The sequence below is a fragment of the Mercenaria mercenaria genome, chromosome 3, assembly GCF_021730395.1.
Source record: "Mercenaria mercenaria strain notata chromosome 3, MADL_Memer_1, whole genome shotgun sequence".
In the NCBI taxonomy this organism is placed as follows: domain Eukaryota; kingdom Metazoa; phylum Mollusca; class Bivalvia; order Venerida; family Veneridae; genus Mercenaria; species Mercenaria mercenaria.
In genome coordinates this window covers 55,735,550-55,749,925 of record NC_069363.1, presented here as the reverse complement: position 1 = coordinate 55,749,925, position 14,376 = coordinate 55,735,550, and the positions used below count along the sequence as shown (strand labels likewise).

At 35.2% G+C, this 14,376-nt stretch overlaps 1 protein-coding gene across 2 annotated transcripts in view; it reads right to left on the bottom strand.

Moving 5' to 3' along the window:
- Window positions 1–11,128, bottom strand: part of LOC123524668 (putative ferric-chelate reductase 1) — a 62,155-nt gene extending 51,027 nt beyond the window's left edge. Inside the window, exon 1 of one of the 2 annotated variants that reach the window (XM_045303024.2) lies at window positions 11,061–11,128. The gene's annotated coding sequence lies outside the window, so the exon portion shown is untranslated. Of the gene's footprint in view, window positions 1–9,029; window positions 9,286–11,060 lie in introns of those variants that run through there. The other variant, XM_045303023.2, reaches the window with a different exon arrangement.
- Window positions 11,129–14,376: the final 3,248 nt, after the last annotated feature.

Here is a 14,376-nt window from a genome sequence, read left to right as displayed (position 1 = left end):
GTATAAACCACTGTTCTCTGAGAGGGCTTTACAATGTGTATGTATAAACTTTGGTCTCTGGTAGTGATTTGCAACCCTGTACAAATAAACTTTTATCTGAACGGAGTTTATACAATTACGTGTGTATAAACTGTTGTTCTGTGCGAGTTTTGAAACTGTGTTGTTCTCTTGAGAGGGTTCTACAACTATGTATCAAATGTTGTTCTCTGAATACATGTATACAAGAGTTATAAAGTTTGGACATTAGCTGTCATTTCTATACCATTTGTTCCATTTACAATATAGATCTATTTTGAAATGTATAGAGCCACACTTTTCATTGAAAAGACATTATGACTAATTAAATAATTTCAATAATAAACAACCTAGCGGAAAACACATCGCCTGAAGTCGACAATTAAGGAAAACTTAACATCGTGACATGTATTAGATGATATATGCGGAAACACGACCACTTAATGAGGAAATACGAGAAAATACGTTATCACCACAGTAACCACAGTTTCCCGACAGTTGTACAACCTTCCGAAACACTAAACTGAAATATTTAACCATTACCCTGCTAAATTTCTATAATGAACTTGTCCATCAGCACCAGCAACTGTTTAAAGGGGTCCTTACCAAAAAGATACTGACTGAATGGCGAACAGTGCAGACCACGATCATGGACCACGGATGTGCAGGCTGTTCTTGGTCTGCACTGGTCGCAAAGGCAGAACCACTTGCCACTAGCAAGCTAAGAGTTTAAGTTACAGTCCATAAAATAAACAAACGTGTTTGTAAACATGGACGGATCCAAACGGAAGGGGAAGAAGCTTTTTACAGAAGTATTCCGATGGCAAAATACAATACATATCCGTAGCTGACCAACCTATAAACCGGGCAAGTCTACTTTATCAACACGGCTGACCCATTTAAACCAGCTGTAGATATATCCTCACGTTGAAGAATAATTGAGCCGTGCCATGAGAAAACCAACATAGTGGGTTTGCGACCAGCATGGATCCAGACCAGCCTGCGCATCCGCGCAGTCTGGTCAGGCTCCATGCTGTTCGCTTTTAAAGCCTATTGGAATTGGAGAAACTGTTAGCGAACAGCATGGATCCTGACCAGACTGCGCGGATGCGCAGGCTGGTCTGGATCCATGCTGGTCGCAAACCCACTAAGTTGGTTTTCCCATGGCACGGCTCAATTCATTTTCTAAAACAACATTTACACGTTACATATTGCCATAAAACTAGCATTAAACTAATATGTTATGTATAGAGAAGATTTTATGTACTTTTCCTACATAAGAACAAACTTTAATTACAAACAAAACAATTTTACGATGTGCCTCAAACTGATCACGGAAAGTGTTTCTCTAACGTCTTCTGATTAATAGTTGTTGCGACAACAAAAACAGAGAACAACCCTTCGTATGTTTTCATTGCCCATTAATTCAAAAGAAATGAGAATAAATTGTTGTCTTTAGTTAAATTATTTATACTTCCGCTATGTAAACTCCGTCTACAGGGGGATGCTCCTCAAGTTATCATCCTGTATTTGTATATTCATTAATATATTTCATGCAAGGTTTAGTCCTTCATTTTAACTTAGTAATATTTTAAAATGGCATTATGACAGCGCCATATGTAACAGTGTCGCTATCTGTATCAGCACTTTTGTCGTAACTGCACTGGAGAATAGTAAGAGATGTTACAATCATGATTATGGTAAAAGTTACACTTTATCCTAGGTGGCCTTAGGGTAAGATTTACGACAAATGTTATCAACTGTTACTAGAAATTAGATAGATTATAGATAGATTACAATTCGTAATAAATTCTTCCGCAAAATTGATTGTAGGCCTAGCATTTACGTTACGATTGTATCAGTTGTAGTTCTATGTTACAGTTACGACAAAACGTGTTTTATATACGGGTTTTACAAAAGATGATACAGATGGCTGCAGTGTAACCAGGGCGCCAGTAGTTAAAAGAGTTTTGTACGGTTTCCCCTATAGATCCCGACTGCGACAATATAATTTCAGGATCGCTTGGTAAAATAGGTCTGTAAATATATATAAATCATTACACACGGCTTCAACACCACATCAGCATTTATATAAACAACACAGTGCCACGCCATGTACCCGGATAATCTTAACTCTGTTCAGCGACCCTAACTCAGTGCCAACATGGCGGATGTAAAACCGATACAACTTTGTTTTCTGTGTAATTACGATGTATAAAGGAATGTTTCTGTTGTTATATCTATCTCCATTGATCAAGTGTATATTCATTTCAAAATGTATCATGTTAAATATATCATCACTTGTGTTTTCAGGTGGAAAAACGACGAACAAGGCAACTTTTTCAACGAAAACTGTTACAAAAAATCTTTAAAAATACTTCTATGCTTTTGATGCCTCGAGTATTTTGTTGTTTGAAAGCAAAGATATACTGCTTTATAGGCCCGTTTACACTATGTTGTTAACCCACTACATGTTGACACAATACATGTTCAAATGTACTGACAGCGAGAAAAGGGATAAAAACCTAACTTTGAGCTGATAAAAACCGAACTCAGTTTACCTGAGGAATGGATAAAAACCTAACTTACACGAACTTGCGTGACGGATAAACACCTAACTGACTAGTATTCTACAGAAATGAATGAGTTGACATGTACCTGGTGTGATTATTGTAAACATTACTTTATAAGCGGTATTGTCGGTTTAAGTTTCGTGGACAAGTGAAAAATGTAAGGATAAAAATCTTCATTAATTAATTTGTCATTAATTTTACAAGATGTTGTATGTATGCCCACTACAGTCAAATATTTTTTCATAATTTCAATATTATGCAAATAGAATGTTTGGAAAAATCTGGATAAACCCTCAAAAATAACTCAGTATAAAAGTCAAAAATATTATATTTATATAAGAAATTATTTAATACCACCGATGTTCGAAGTTCTGTAGTCCCCAACCCTCTCCCCCCCCCCCCCCTCTCTCTCTCTCTCTCTCTCTCTCTCACACACACACACACACACACACACACACACACACACACACACACACACACTGTTTCAGAAGAATTGTGTTTGTTTCAAATCTTGTACATCGTATAGTGTAAGAGATTTTTATAGAGGTGCTAATGGAATATTTCTGAAATTGTTTAAATGGGGTTAGATTTATGATTAATTTATTAAATATGATATTTTTCAGACGGTAAATAGGGAAGAAAAGTGTGTGTGTGGCGTGGTGGGGTGGGGTGGGGAGTGATACATGGACTGACGGGACAGGAGTGTGGGTATCCTTACATTTTTCACTTGTCCACGGACACTTAAAAATCCACTTGTCCATAGTCAAATTTCACTTGCTCTGATTTGTAATATCGAACCTTCATGAAAGCGCAAATAGACTGGAGATCGAGTTCTTTATTTAGGACAATGAAAAGAAAAGCATATCACAGTAACTGTGGTAAAAAATAAGCTGTTGAAATATTTGCCTTTTAACGTTTATAAAAGTCTGAAATCGCGTAAGCAGTGTTCGGGATCTTTTGAGGTCATGCCCGAAACACTGCCCACGCAATAGTGCAAAGCCATATGAATTCAGAGAAAGACTCTTAAAACGTTTCGACTTGTTTTAGTCATACTTGCGATCTCTGTGTGCTTTTAATTTAATTTGGCTGACTACTGGCTCAAATATTTACTTTGACAGTGACTTATTGTCTCAGCAGTTGGAATTCTACTTACAAACTTGTCATAATACTTTATTTCAGTTGTTTACGTTTCTGATGTCTTTAAATGTCCTTTTAGTTCTCTGTGTGTAACCCTTGTTTTCCTTTTTTAGTTTTAGTTACAGAATGCTATATGCTGATGATGCAAATATTTTTCTTCAGCTACTTTAAGTAGTTCTTATGTTCCCTTTAGCATGTATATGATTTCTTCTTTTATGTTTTTTTTTAAATGCGTGTAAAATGTGACTCTTCTTATTTTTGTGTAGTGTCAGCTAATCTTTTTTTATGTTGCTTTAAATGTGCTAAATCTGTATGTGGTAAATTACTTTTTCCTTTTATTTGCTAGTACCTATGTGCTATTTTGTTTTAATGCGCTGTAACATGTATGTGATAATTTGTGATTGTTTCTTATCTACTTAGAGCCAGATGCTTATTTGCTTTAATGTGCTTTAACATATTTTGCATTTTATTACAGCTGATTTACTTTATGTCGAGCTTATTTACATGTGTTTGCCGGAAAATAGCTTTAAGCTAGTGTTATATGTTTATACTTATCCGACGTTAAATAAATCTCTTGTATCTAAATCTTCTCTGATATTTTATCATAGTCACCGAGTTACAGTGTGCGCGAGACCTAGTCGAAGAACCCATTATCTTTATCACCTCCATACACTTGAAGCAACACACGATCTAAATGATATTTTATGTTTTCTCATTTTGTACCTGAAAAAGTATGCTTGTCCGCGGACACACAGAATGAAAAATGCACTTGTCCGCCGTCAAAAAAAATCACGAGTCGGATAAGTTGGACACAGGAATCCCACACCCCTGCAGGGTTGGGTAGATCAAAGAACTTCGAGCATCAACAGTCCATAAAAAGCACAGACGAAGAGCCGTTTTCGTTTGGTTAGGTGTTTATCCATTCTAAGTTCGTATTTATCCAGCACTGTTTCCTATACCAGTTAGGAATTATCCGCAAATTTAAACCCACCTCATAATCAATACAATTTTTAAGCTATAAAAAATCAATTTCAAACTTTGATACTGTTAAACATTGTCAAAGAGATATTTATGGAACTAATACATTTAATAAGTAAGGTCTTACTGCAATTTCTGGTACTTTAAAACAGTTAGAAACATAAAACATTTCCATTTTGAAGACTTTTTTAGTACATTTTAATGAATTCCAGCCACATAATGTGACATTTCGATTGAAATGTTTAGTACACAAAACATGTTATCAATACAGGATGTTATGACTATCAAAAGTTTTAAGCTAACATTGCATACTCACATAAAAACATGAAAAAGACAAGGAAATTAACTACATACATCGTCTTTCTGTCAGCCATGTTGGCACTGAGTTAGGGCCGCTGAACAGAGTTAGGATTATCCGGGTACATGGCGTGAGTGCATTAAATAAGAATCATCTAAGTATATTTTTAATAAAGTGCACAAATACATAAAATGGTGACATTGGTAGAAAAAAAAACGTTGTAACTGACGTCATGGGTTATATGAAACTAAATGTATATATAATAAATGCACTAACTAAACTGATATGCGAGACTGTAAGGTTTTATATGCGAAATGTATCAAGGCAATGTTTTTGTTGACCTCGATGATGGATGTCAGTTTATTTTACGCCCCTTTCCTAATATCTTATCATTGATGTATCTATCATCGTGATGAGAAAAAAAACACGCAATGTTTAACGGTATGTCTAATTAATTACGTAACGCATGGCTGACTGCTAAATGAATAAACGTCATCTTTGAAATAGTTTATCATAAATTTGTACTGGGCGAATAAGAAGACTATTTGCATTTAATGAACAAAACAAATGCGCTGCAAAACAATTGTCTCACAATAGTATAATACATTCAAACTTTATTTTTTTTTTACATACGTTTGTTAAAATATTTTAAATTTCGGCTTCGTGTTTTCAAGGAATGACTGTCAGTATAGATTTCATGCGATTTTTGTCGTAGCTTTAAACGAATTAAAAATGGTAATTTTTTTTAAAAAAAAAATATAAAATGTACTGCGTGTTGTGAAATTTTGTGTATATTTTTGCCGTGCCGAAGACTAGACAAGTAACAATGCACGATATACTCGTAAAATGTTTTGCAATGTGGACAAAAAATGACTGAAATTTCCGTAAACATGACCTTGCTGAAGGATTTTGAATACAATTTTAGACATCATTATGATCGTATATATCATCTATTATAGTTAAACTGTTTAGAACATTTCAACAGTAGATTAAACATTCAAGTTTAAAGGTTGTATACGGTAATTATATATCTTTACTTTCAAAAACGATCTAATGCCTTTACACCTTAAATATATGAAGAAGTACAGTAGGCAGAATTAAGGTGGAGTATAAATCTTTATGAAGTTCTTTTACTAACCTATATTTTTGTTCTTTTAAGGACCACTATCAGTTTTGTTTCACCTTTTTAGAGACTTTAAAGATCTTTCTAAGAAACGTAATTTATAAATACAATAAAAAGATGCAGACCTTTTAAGATTTGAATAACGTAAAGTTTCATATGCTACCTCAAATAGCTCTACTTCTATCTAAACTGGCTATTATGAACCAAAATATTTGACGCAGGTTATGAAGAAAGGAGAGGGTGTGTGACCAGGGCGGTAGGGGTTACCGGGTGTGGGTACACAACTGCACATGTTGATAATAAATGTTCATGGAAAAAATGAAAGAAGTTTAATGAAATTCTACCAATTGGTCAGTTTGCTATGTACAAATATGTGGATTTTTAAACAATTAAAGGGCAATAACTCTGAAGTTACTAAGAGATCCTGACGAAATTGTGTGTGCACTATTATATTATTTAAGTTTCATAGTTCTAGGTCAAATATATCACAGGTTATGAAGCAGAAACTGTTAACACTAGAAACTACTAAGGGCCATAACTCTGGTGTTACTTGGGCAATCTGACTAAACTTGACGGTCCGCATTTACCTGTAGTGGTGAACATGTATACGAAGTTTTATTTAAATATTCCAAGCCACTTCGTAGATATGGCTCCAGACGGACTGACGGATGGATGGAAAGACGGACGGAATGACGGACGGACGGTCAACGCCAAAACTATATCCCTCCGCTTTCGGCGGGGGATAGAAACAAAATTCACATTACTCGCGGATGGTTCTTTCTATTTTTTTCAAATTTCGCTATCTGAAAAATTTACAGTTTTAACGTATTTCGTAACAACGGAATCGTAATTTTATCACATCTGTCCTAGATACGAGAGTCTGATTTATACACAAACTCATCACATGACCACTTAGTAAAGATCATTATTTTAGATAGGTATGACCCTGAACACAATTTTTGTGGACTTAGACGAAAATAAGGCTGTTGTTCTAAACAGTTAAATCTACTATAAGACGTTTATCAACTGTTAAACAAAATACTTAAGGAAATGGACGGGAAATGACAATTCCATTACGGATTCACCGTATGCGACTTCGGAATTCTCCGGTTGCTATGAAAAAGAACTTTCTGTTATGGCCGAAGGATTCCGAAATCGCATTAAGAGAAAACGGAAGCATACGGAAATTGCCGATTGTCGTTACGGGTCCAGAACCTTAAAAAGCTGTATTTATATAGAGACACATACCAAGAGCGGGTGTAGCGGTCCCAGTGATAACACTGTCTAACTACGAAACTAGGAGTCGTGAGTTCGAGCACCGCCCCCCGCCCCCACCGCCGCCCCCGCTTCTCTAACTAAGATAAGGATAAGAGTCATGTGTATGGCTGCTAAAGAACCAGGAAAAGTTATGAAAATCTAGCGTCTTCTGTATCTTGCACTATTCCCGCTTCCCACCCCCGCCCCCAACAAACATTACTTCTAGAGAAGTCGCCCATATGGTTTACCAGTGGCGGTTGTAAATAATCTTACATACAAACATACGAAATGATGATCTGTACAGTGAGGTGTAGGGAACGGAAGTTATACTGTTTAAGCTTTTGGTCCTCCAGGCTGAAGGCCAGGTGGCGAAATTTTATGGAAACGATTAAATCAAGTACTTGTACTTTAAGGAAGTGTTTCTGATGATTAAACTTCCATGCACAGTGACATTAAAGTGAAATTTTAAATGGGCAATAAATTACTTGAATGAAAACGGATACATGGATTGGTGGGCGTTGAAAAAGAATTCAATGATCGAGTGGATAAAACAGGAAAAAGAAAAGCTACTAGACAGATGAAGTCGTACAAATTCAGCCCTTTTGCATGAGGCTTAAAAGGGATTACTAAGAAGACATTATATGATACAAATCTGAAGTTGTTACGTTTTGTTTTTTTTGCGTGCACTTGCTGATTGCTTAATCTAAAAGGACCATGAGTCAGTGGTGAGTATCTTGGTGTTGAGGGTGGCAGGAAAGACGAAGTTAATGTGTTGCCAAAGTAACACGTGAAAAGATCTTAAGTCTTGATGTTTTGTTTTCAAAAGCAATTAAAAGAAGTATTGATAAAGACGAGAAAAAAGTTCACAGCGTAAATCATTTAAAATGGACACAGTCCTCAAACAAATAAACAACAAAAAACAACAACAAATCTGGGGTCTCTATAGACGATGTTCATATAGGTACCAGTTATAACAATGGAAATCAAAATTCAATCAAATTCTACTTAGAAAGAAATATCAATTTGCCTACAACTAAGAACAGTCACATTCACTTCGATCAACAGATTTGGCTTACTTTCGTACTGTCCGTATATATGTATGATTTCCTTAAACGCAATGCTTATGCAGTATGTACATACAGTGAAACCAGTTTTTTAGAGACCACTTAAGTGAAAGCAAAAAAGTGGTCTCATAAGGCAGATGGTCTTTTAATACAGGTTCAACCTATATGAAATGCACTAGAGGGGCCTGAAATTAATGGTCTTATAACACAGGTTGTTGCTTAGTACAGGTGGTCTCTTAATTTAAGCAGATCTGACTGTATTTTACTTGAAACGGTTGCTTATCTTATATCAGTATGTATATATTTTTTCATATGAAACATTAATTTCAACAGTGTTACTTGCTCTCAGTAAAATTTAAGACATCTCTTTTTTCAACCAGCCTTGGAACGAATGTTTTCTCATGTCACTTTGTATATACACATGCATCCATTAAAATTTTATATAAAGTTTGAAAATACCGATTTTATAAAGCTGAAGAAATAACTAGGACGAGAGAAAAGTTTTTGAATATACATATAAAGGTCAAACAAAATGTTAACGAAGCATCGATCAGAGCTTATTAGCATATGGAAGAGTTATTTACCGTAATCAAACCCCGCTCCGAAACAAAATCCTATTGAACTCTGGTACTAAAGTATCCGCAGATTTGTTATTCCAAATACAGTATGCCACAAACACTATCTCATCTACACATTTAAAAAAGAAATCGGTATTAATTGAAAATTAGAAACACTCAACAAACTTTTCTTAATCAAAATGAAACACAGTTGACGGCGATTTCTGTGTCGGCTGACTGTTATTTATGTGATTTATCTACGCCAAGACAAGGCATAGCCCGGGGCGACAGCATGCGAAATACTGCGCATGACAGATACATCATAAATATTCGTGTAGTCAGATTTATTCTGTTTATTCATTTTCATTGAACTAATTCAGTAATAAATATTGTGATTTTTTTTTATATAAACAAGTGAGGCGGAATGAAGTTTGTGACATCAACAAAGAGCATCAAAATGCTTTGTAAATTGCATGAACCAGAATATGGAAAAATTGTCGAAGAATAAGCACCAGAAATACTTAACCAGAAATACCGGATGTAGTTATATGTTAACAGTTATTCCCCCTTTTTCACGCGAAACAGTCTCAAATTTGCATAGAATGGTACTACTTTTTCCCTTTGTCGCACTTCTTGCGCAGCAAACTTGATTTTTTGAAGCTGTGTGCCGAAGCTGATAATAATCTGACAACTAACACAAACAATGTTTTCTGAAGCGCATATGTTGAATAAAGCTATTTACTAAACACGACATATTTGAATCGACACGTTTACAAGATTACTTGAAACGTAATAGACCATGCAAATAGTCCCAACGCTGTCGAAAACGCAAAATCAAAGCAAATGCCGAACATATTAAGGACGTCCCATTACCTAAATGTTACTAGGAAACGTCACTATAAATTATGTAAATGTACTACTTCTTACTGCACGGAAAATGTCTATCAAAATATTTCCAACAACCCTGTATAAACACTAATAATGCCAATGATGGTTTAATTCAATTATATTTCATATCAAGTTAATGGCCAGTAGACAACATATTAGTCAAAACTAATTCCTTCACGAAAAAAAAAAAGATGACAGAATCGTGAAAAGCATTTGGTATTCCTTTATCATAATAACACTTATTAATTACAGTATAAAAATCAAACTGCAACCTTGCGTCCACGATAAAATTTCAGTATTGTATCCTGTTCGTAGGAAAACGTATTGAATAGCGCAAATTTATGGACCGGGGATTTATGATAAGAGTGTGTATTGAAAGGACATTGAAGAAATAAATCTGTATATAACATTTAACAGTTAAGTTCGGTATTGTAATCAGCAGTTTTCGAGAAGATACAAGGCGAGTCGGTATCAAAATTTGAAACGTATGCATTATCATAAGCGTACTGATTTTTGTAAACAATTTCACTCTCATTTCCTCAATATATGAGCCGTGCCATGGGAAAACCAACATAGTGGCTTTGCGACCAGCATGGATCCAGACCAGCCTGCACCTCCGCGCAGTCTGGTCAGGATCCATGCTGTTCGCTAACGGTTTCTCTGATTGCAATAGGCTTTGAAAGCGAACAGCATGGATCCTGACCAGACTGACCAGGCTGGTCTGGATCCATGCTGGTCGCAAACCCACTATGTTGGTTTTCTCATGGCACGGCTCATATAGAGGATATTACAGGAGTGTCTTTTAAAATTGAATTTATTAAACAGTTGAATAAAATATCTAATATGCTTTTCTGTGCCGAGCATTTTATCAATTTTATTTAACGAGTTTAATAAATTCAATGTGGAAAGTCACAAATGTAATATTCTTTTTATCACATGTTAGTCTTTCCTGTCGAAACATCAAAAATTCTACTTTCTTTCAAAGAAAATGTTGTCTTCTTCAAATTATTTTTTTTACTGCGTGTTGCGAGAAGAACTGCAAAAAGTAAATACTTGTACAATAAACTTGCAAAAAAAACAACAATTTTAAAATGCTCAAGAAAAAGGGTAGAAAGTAGAAATTACAATTTTATTACATATTATAATTATGTACAAATGTATAAAACTTACCGTTTAGATCTATATGAGATAAAGTGCACCTACAGCTAGACGGTTGCAAACACTGCTATATGGATACTGTGGAATTTCTACTGGGTGTGCATTATGTCACGTGATCTGTCATGGTATTATACAGGACGTTTCTAAAACTTTCCACCACGCTGTTTTAAATATGCACATTGTCAGTAATGTTGAAAGACTTGTGTCAGTTCAGCTTTACATACGGAGAACTCATGGTTAGAAATACTAACTGCATGAACATTTCAAGCACAGCAAGTACTTTGACGACGTTACAGAGAGATAATCCCATTTAGGCATACAGACACTAAATTGGAAAAATGACGCGGAAAAAAATGAAAGTCGCATAATAGCGGTTTCAAATAGTCCTCATATTTTTTTGTTCTGTAGAGCTATTTTCCTTATTTTCTTTGTTTTTTGGGGGGCTAAAATCAAATAACATATGTATGCTTGACATGTAGGTAGCATTTTCATAATGAAATAAAAACATGACAGAATTTGTCATGGAAACTTATATCATACACCACCACTACAATTTAGGGTCTCATTTTTAGCTGATTTTGCAGTTTGTGTGTTTGACTGAAAATAATTTTCTTGCATCAAACATGACCCCCACTTTTCTTTTGATTTTGATTCAGCACTAACAATATTCTTCAAGAAAATGTAAGTTACAGATATTTAACATGGGTCCTGATGTTTGCTGCAGCCATTGGACATATATGAGCCGTGCCATGGGAAAACCAACATAGTGGGTATGCGACCAGCATGGATCCAGACCAGCCTGCGCATCCGCGCAGTCTGGTCAGGATCCATGCTGTTCGCTAATAGTTTCTCCAATTCCAATAGGCTTTAAAAGCGAACAGCATGGAGCCTGACCAGACTGCGCGGATGCGCAGGCTGGTCTGGATCCATGCTGGTCGCATACCCACTATGTTGGTTTTCTCATGGCACGGCTCATATCAATGTTATATAGAATAAAGAAGAACAGATATTTAGTGTGTAGCAACATCTATTTCAAAAATCAAATTACATATACTGTAAACGAGTGAAGCAGACATTTAGTGTCTAAAACTCGCATGGTCGAGTCCAAACGCTACACGTTTAGGCACCAATATGTTGTATTATTAACTATACGCTCTTTACTACACATATAAAGCCAGTCCTTAAAGGTCCATTACTAAGGGAAAGTGAGTTGGCAATTTTTTTCATAGCCAGTGTATAGACTTCTGCAAGACACTAAATAATGAAGATTGGCAGGTCAAAATTTACAGAAGGTCTTTGGAACTCAAAGAAATGTATGTGTATTATGTTGAAATTTCAATGAATCGACAGAATGACCCCCAGGTCTTTTTAACTTTCTTCATACTTCATAGAAAAATAATTGTACATATACTGCGATTTATTTCGAATTTCTACATACCAACTTTCATTCTCCAATAAAATGAAATAGTTTCTGTGCTTTTTAAAAGAAATTAAAATGTTCACTTTCCTTAGTATTGGACCTTTAAACCATTTCAATTGCACTTTAAAGGACTCGAACTTCGTAAGCCTCTGAGTCGAGACATTACTATACTATGCAGTGACCGGAACAATATTACACTCGTAGGGTAAAATATACGTATTTTTTGGAGAAATGAAATTTATTTAACGACTTTAACGTTTATTTCAATGTTGTTATATGGTATGATAAAACTTTTGCAGAATACTATTCATTATGTCCGTTAATACATGCGCGAGGTAAAATCTACGTATTTTTGGAGAAATAAAATTTATTTAACGACTTTAACATTTATTTCTGGGTTAGAAAAGATATATTGTTAAAACTATAATATGACAAAACTTTTGGAAAACACTGTTCATTATGTAGGTGACAAAGAGATAAACAGTGTAAATCTCTACGAAACACTTAAAATCAAGTGGGGCAATAATTCTTAATGAAGAATTGTAAATAATTTAGATGTAGGCCTACTGAGTTCAAATATAAAATATTGGGAATAAAGTAGGACAATAATTCTTAATTAAGAACTATAAAGTAATTTTGATGTTGATCAAATCTACAATGCTGGAAACAAATGACAGCCAATAAAAATAGAAAAACGTGTACACAGTAATTGTTACTATCATTAAAATAAATCCTACAAATCAATATAAGAGCCACGCCATGAGAAAACCAACATAGTGCATTTGCGACCAGCATGGATCCAGACCAGCCTACACGCAGTCTGGTCAGGATCCATGCTGTTCGCTTTTAAAGCCTATTGCAATTAGAGAAACCGTTAGCGAACAGCATGGATCCTGACCAGACTGCGCGGATGCGCAGGCTGGTCTGGATCCATGCTGGTCGCAAATGCACTATGTTTGTTTTCTCATGATGCGGCTTATAAATTATGCACGTATATTCTATGTCACAGAATCCACAGAAAACAAAACTCATTTGAGTTCCTGCAGTTTGTTATGGGCATTTCGACATAATGAAAACTATTTTTAGATTTGATACCCAATCAGAAACTATGTTGATGGAGAGGCTTATTGTATTTCAGTCTGAAAAAAAAATAAAATTCATTTCAATCAATATGTTATATCCTAAAAAGGATAAAATTTCATTTTTCAAAAAACAGATGAATTTTAAGGGGCCTCTTCTCGCCGCAAGAAATAAAGGCGTAACAAGAAATATTTACACTTAAAACTCTCCCACCTACCCTTATAATTTAGTGCCCCGTCCCATATGTATATTTGTAGTAAGTGACAATGTATCCATTCGGATGACTATCACTAACTCCCTATAGTGGCCTTGACCTTTGATATAGGAACCTGGGTTTTGCGTACAAAATGCAAACTCACTGACGTAAAGGTTTGTCAAATAAAAATGTTGCTCCAAGCATGTATGAATAAGTTACAACAGTACAAGCAAGAATGGACAGATGCATTACAGCATCAATGCATGCACACACTTGGATACTCCAAACAGCCATTTTGACGTATAAGTCAAATTCACTGCAAACGGGTCGGCAAAAAAGTGGGACAATTCTTTCATGATTGGGAATACGCTCCCAGTTATATTTCTTAGGAAATTCCCTTACATTCTGGGGGAAAACGAAAGGGTTCCTGATAAATCGTTATATATCATACATGTTAATCAAAAATAAGAGGCGAACCAACTTTTCAAGGGATGCAAGTCATGTTATGTCATTTGATCAACTAGAATTTATTAATTGTAGAATGTACAACACGGAGTGGTCTGTTTTCGGCAATGAAATATCCCTTGTTAATATATACTGTGTCCTGTTTTGAAAACACCTATTATATATAT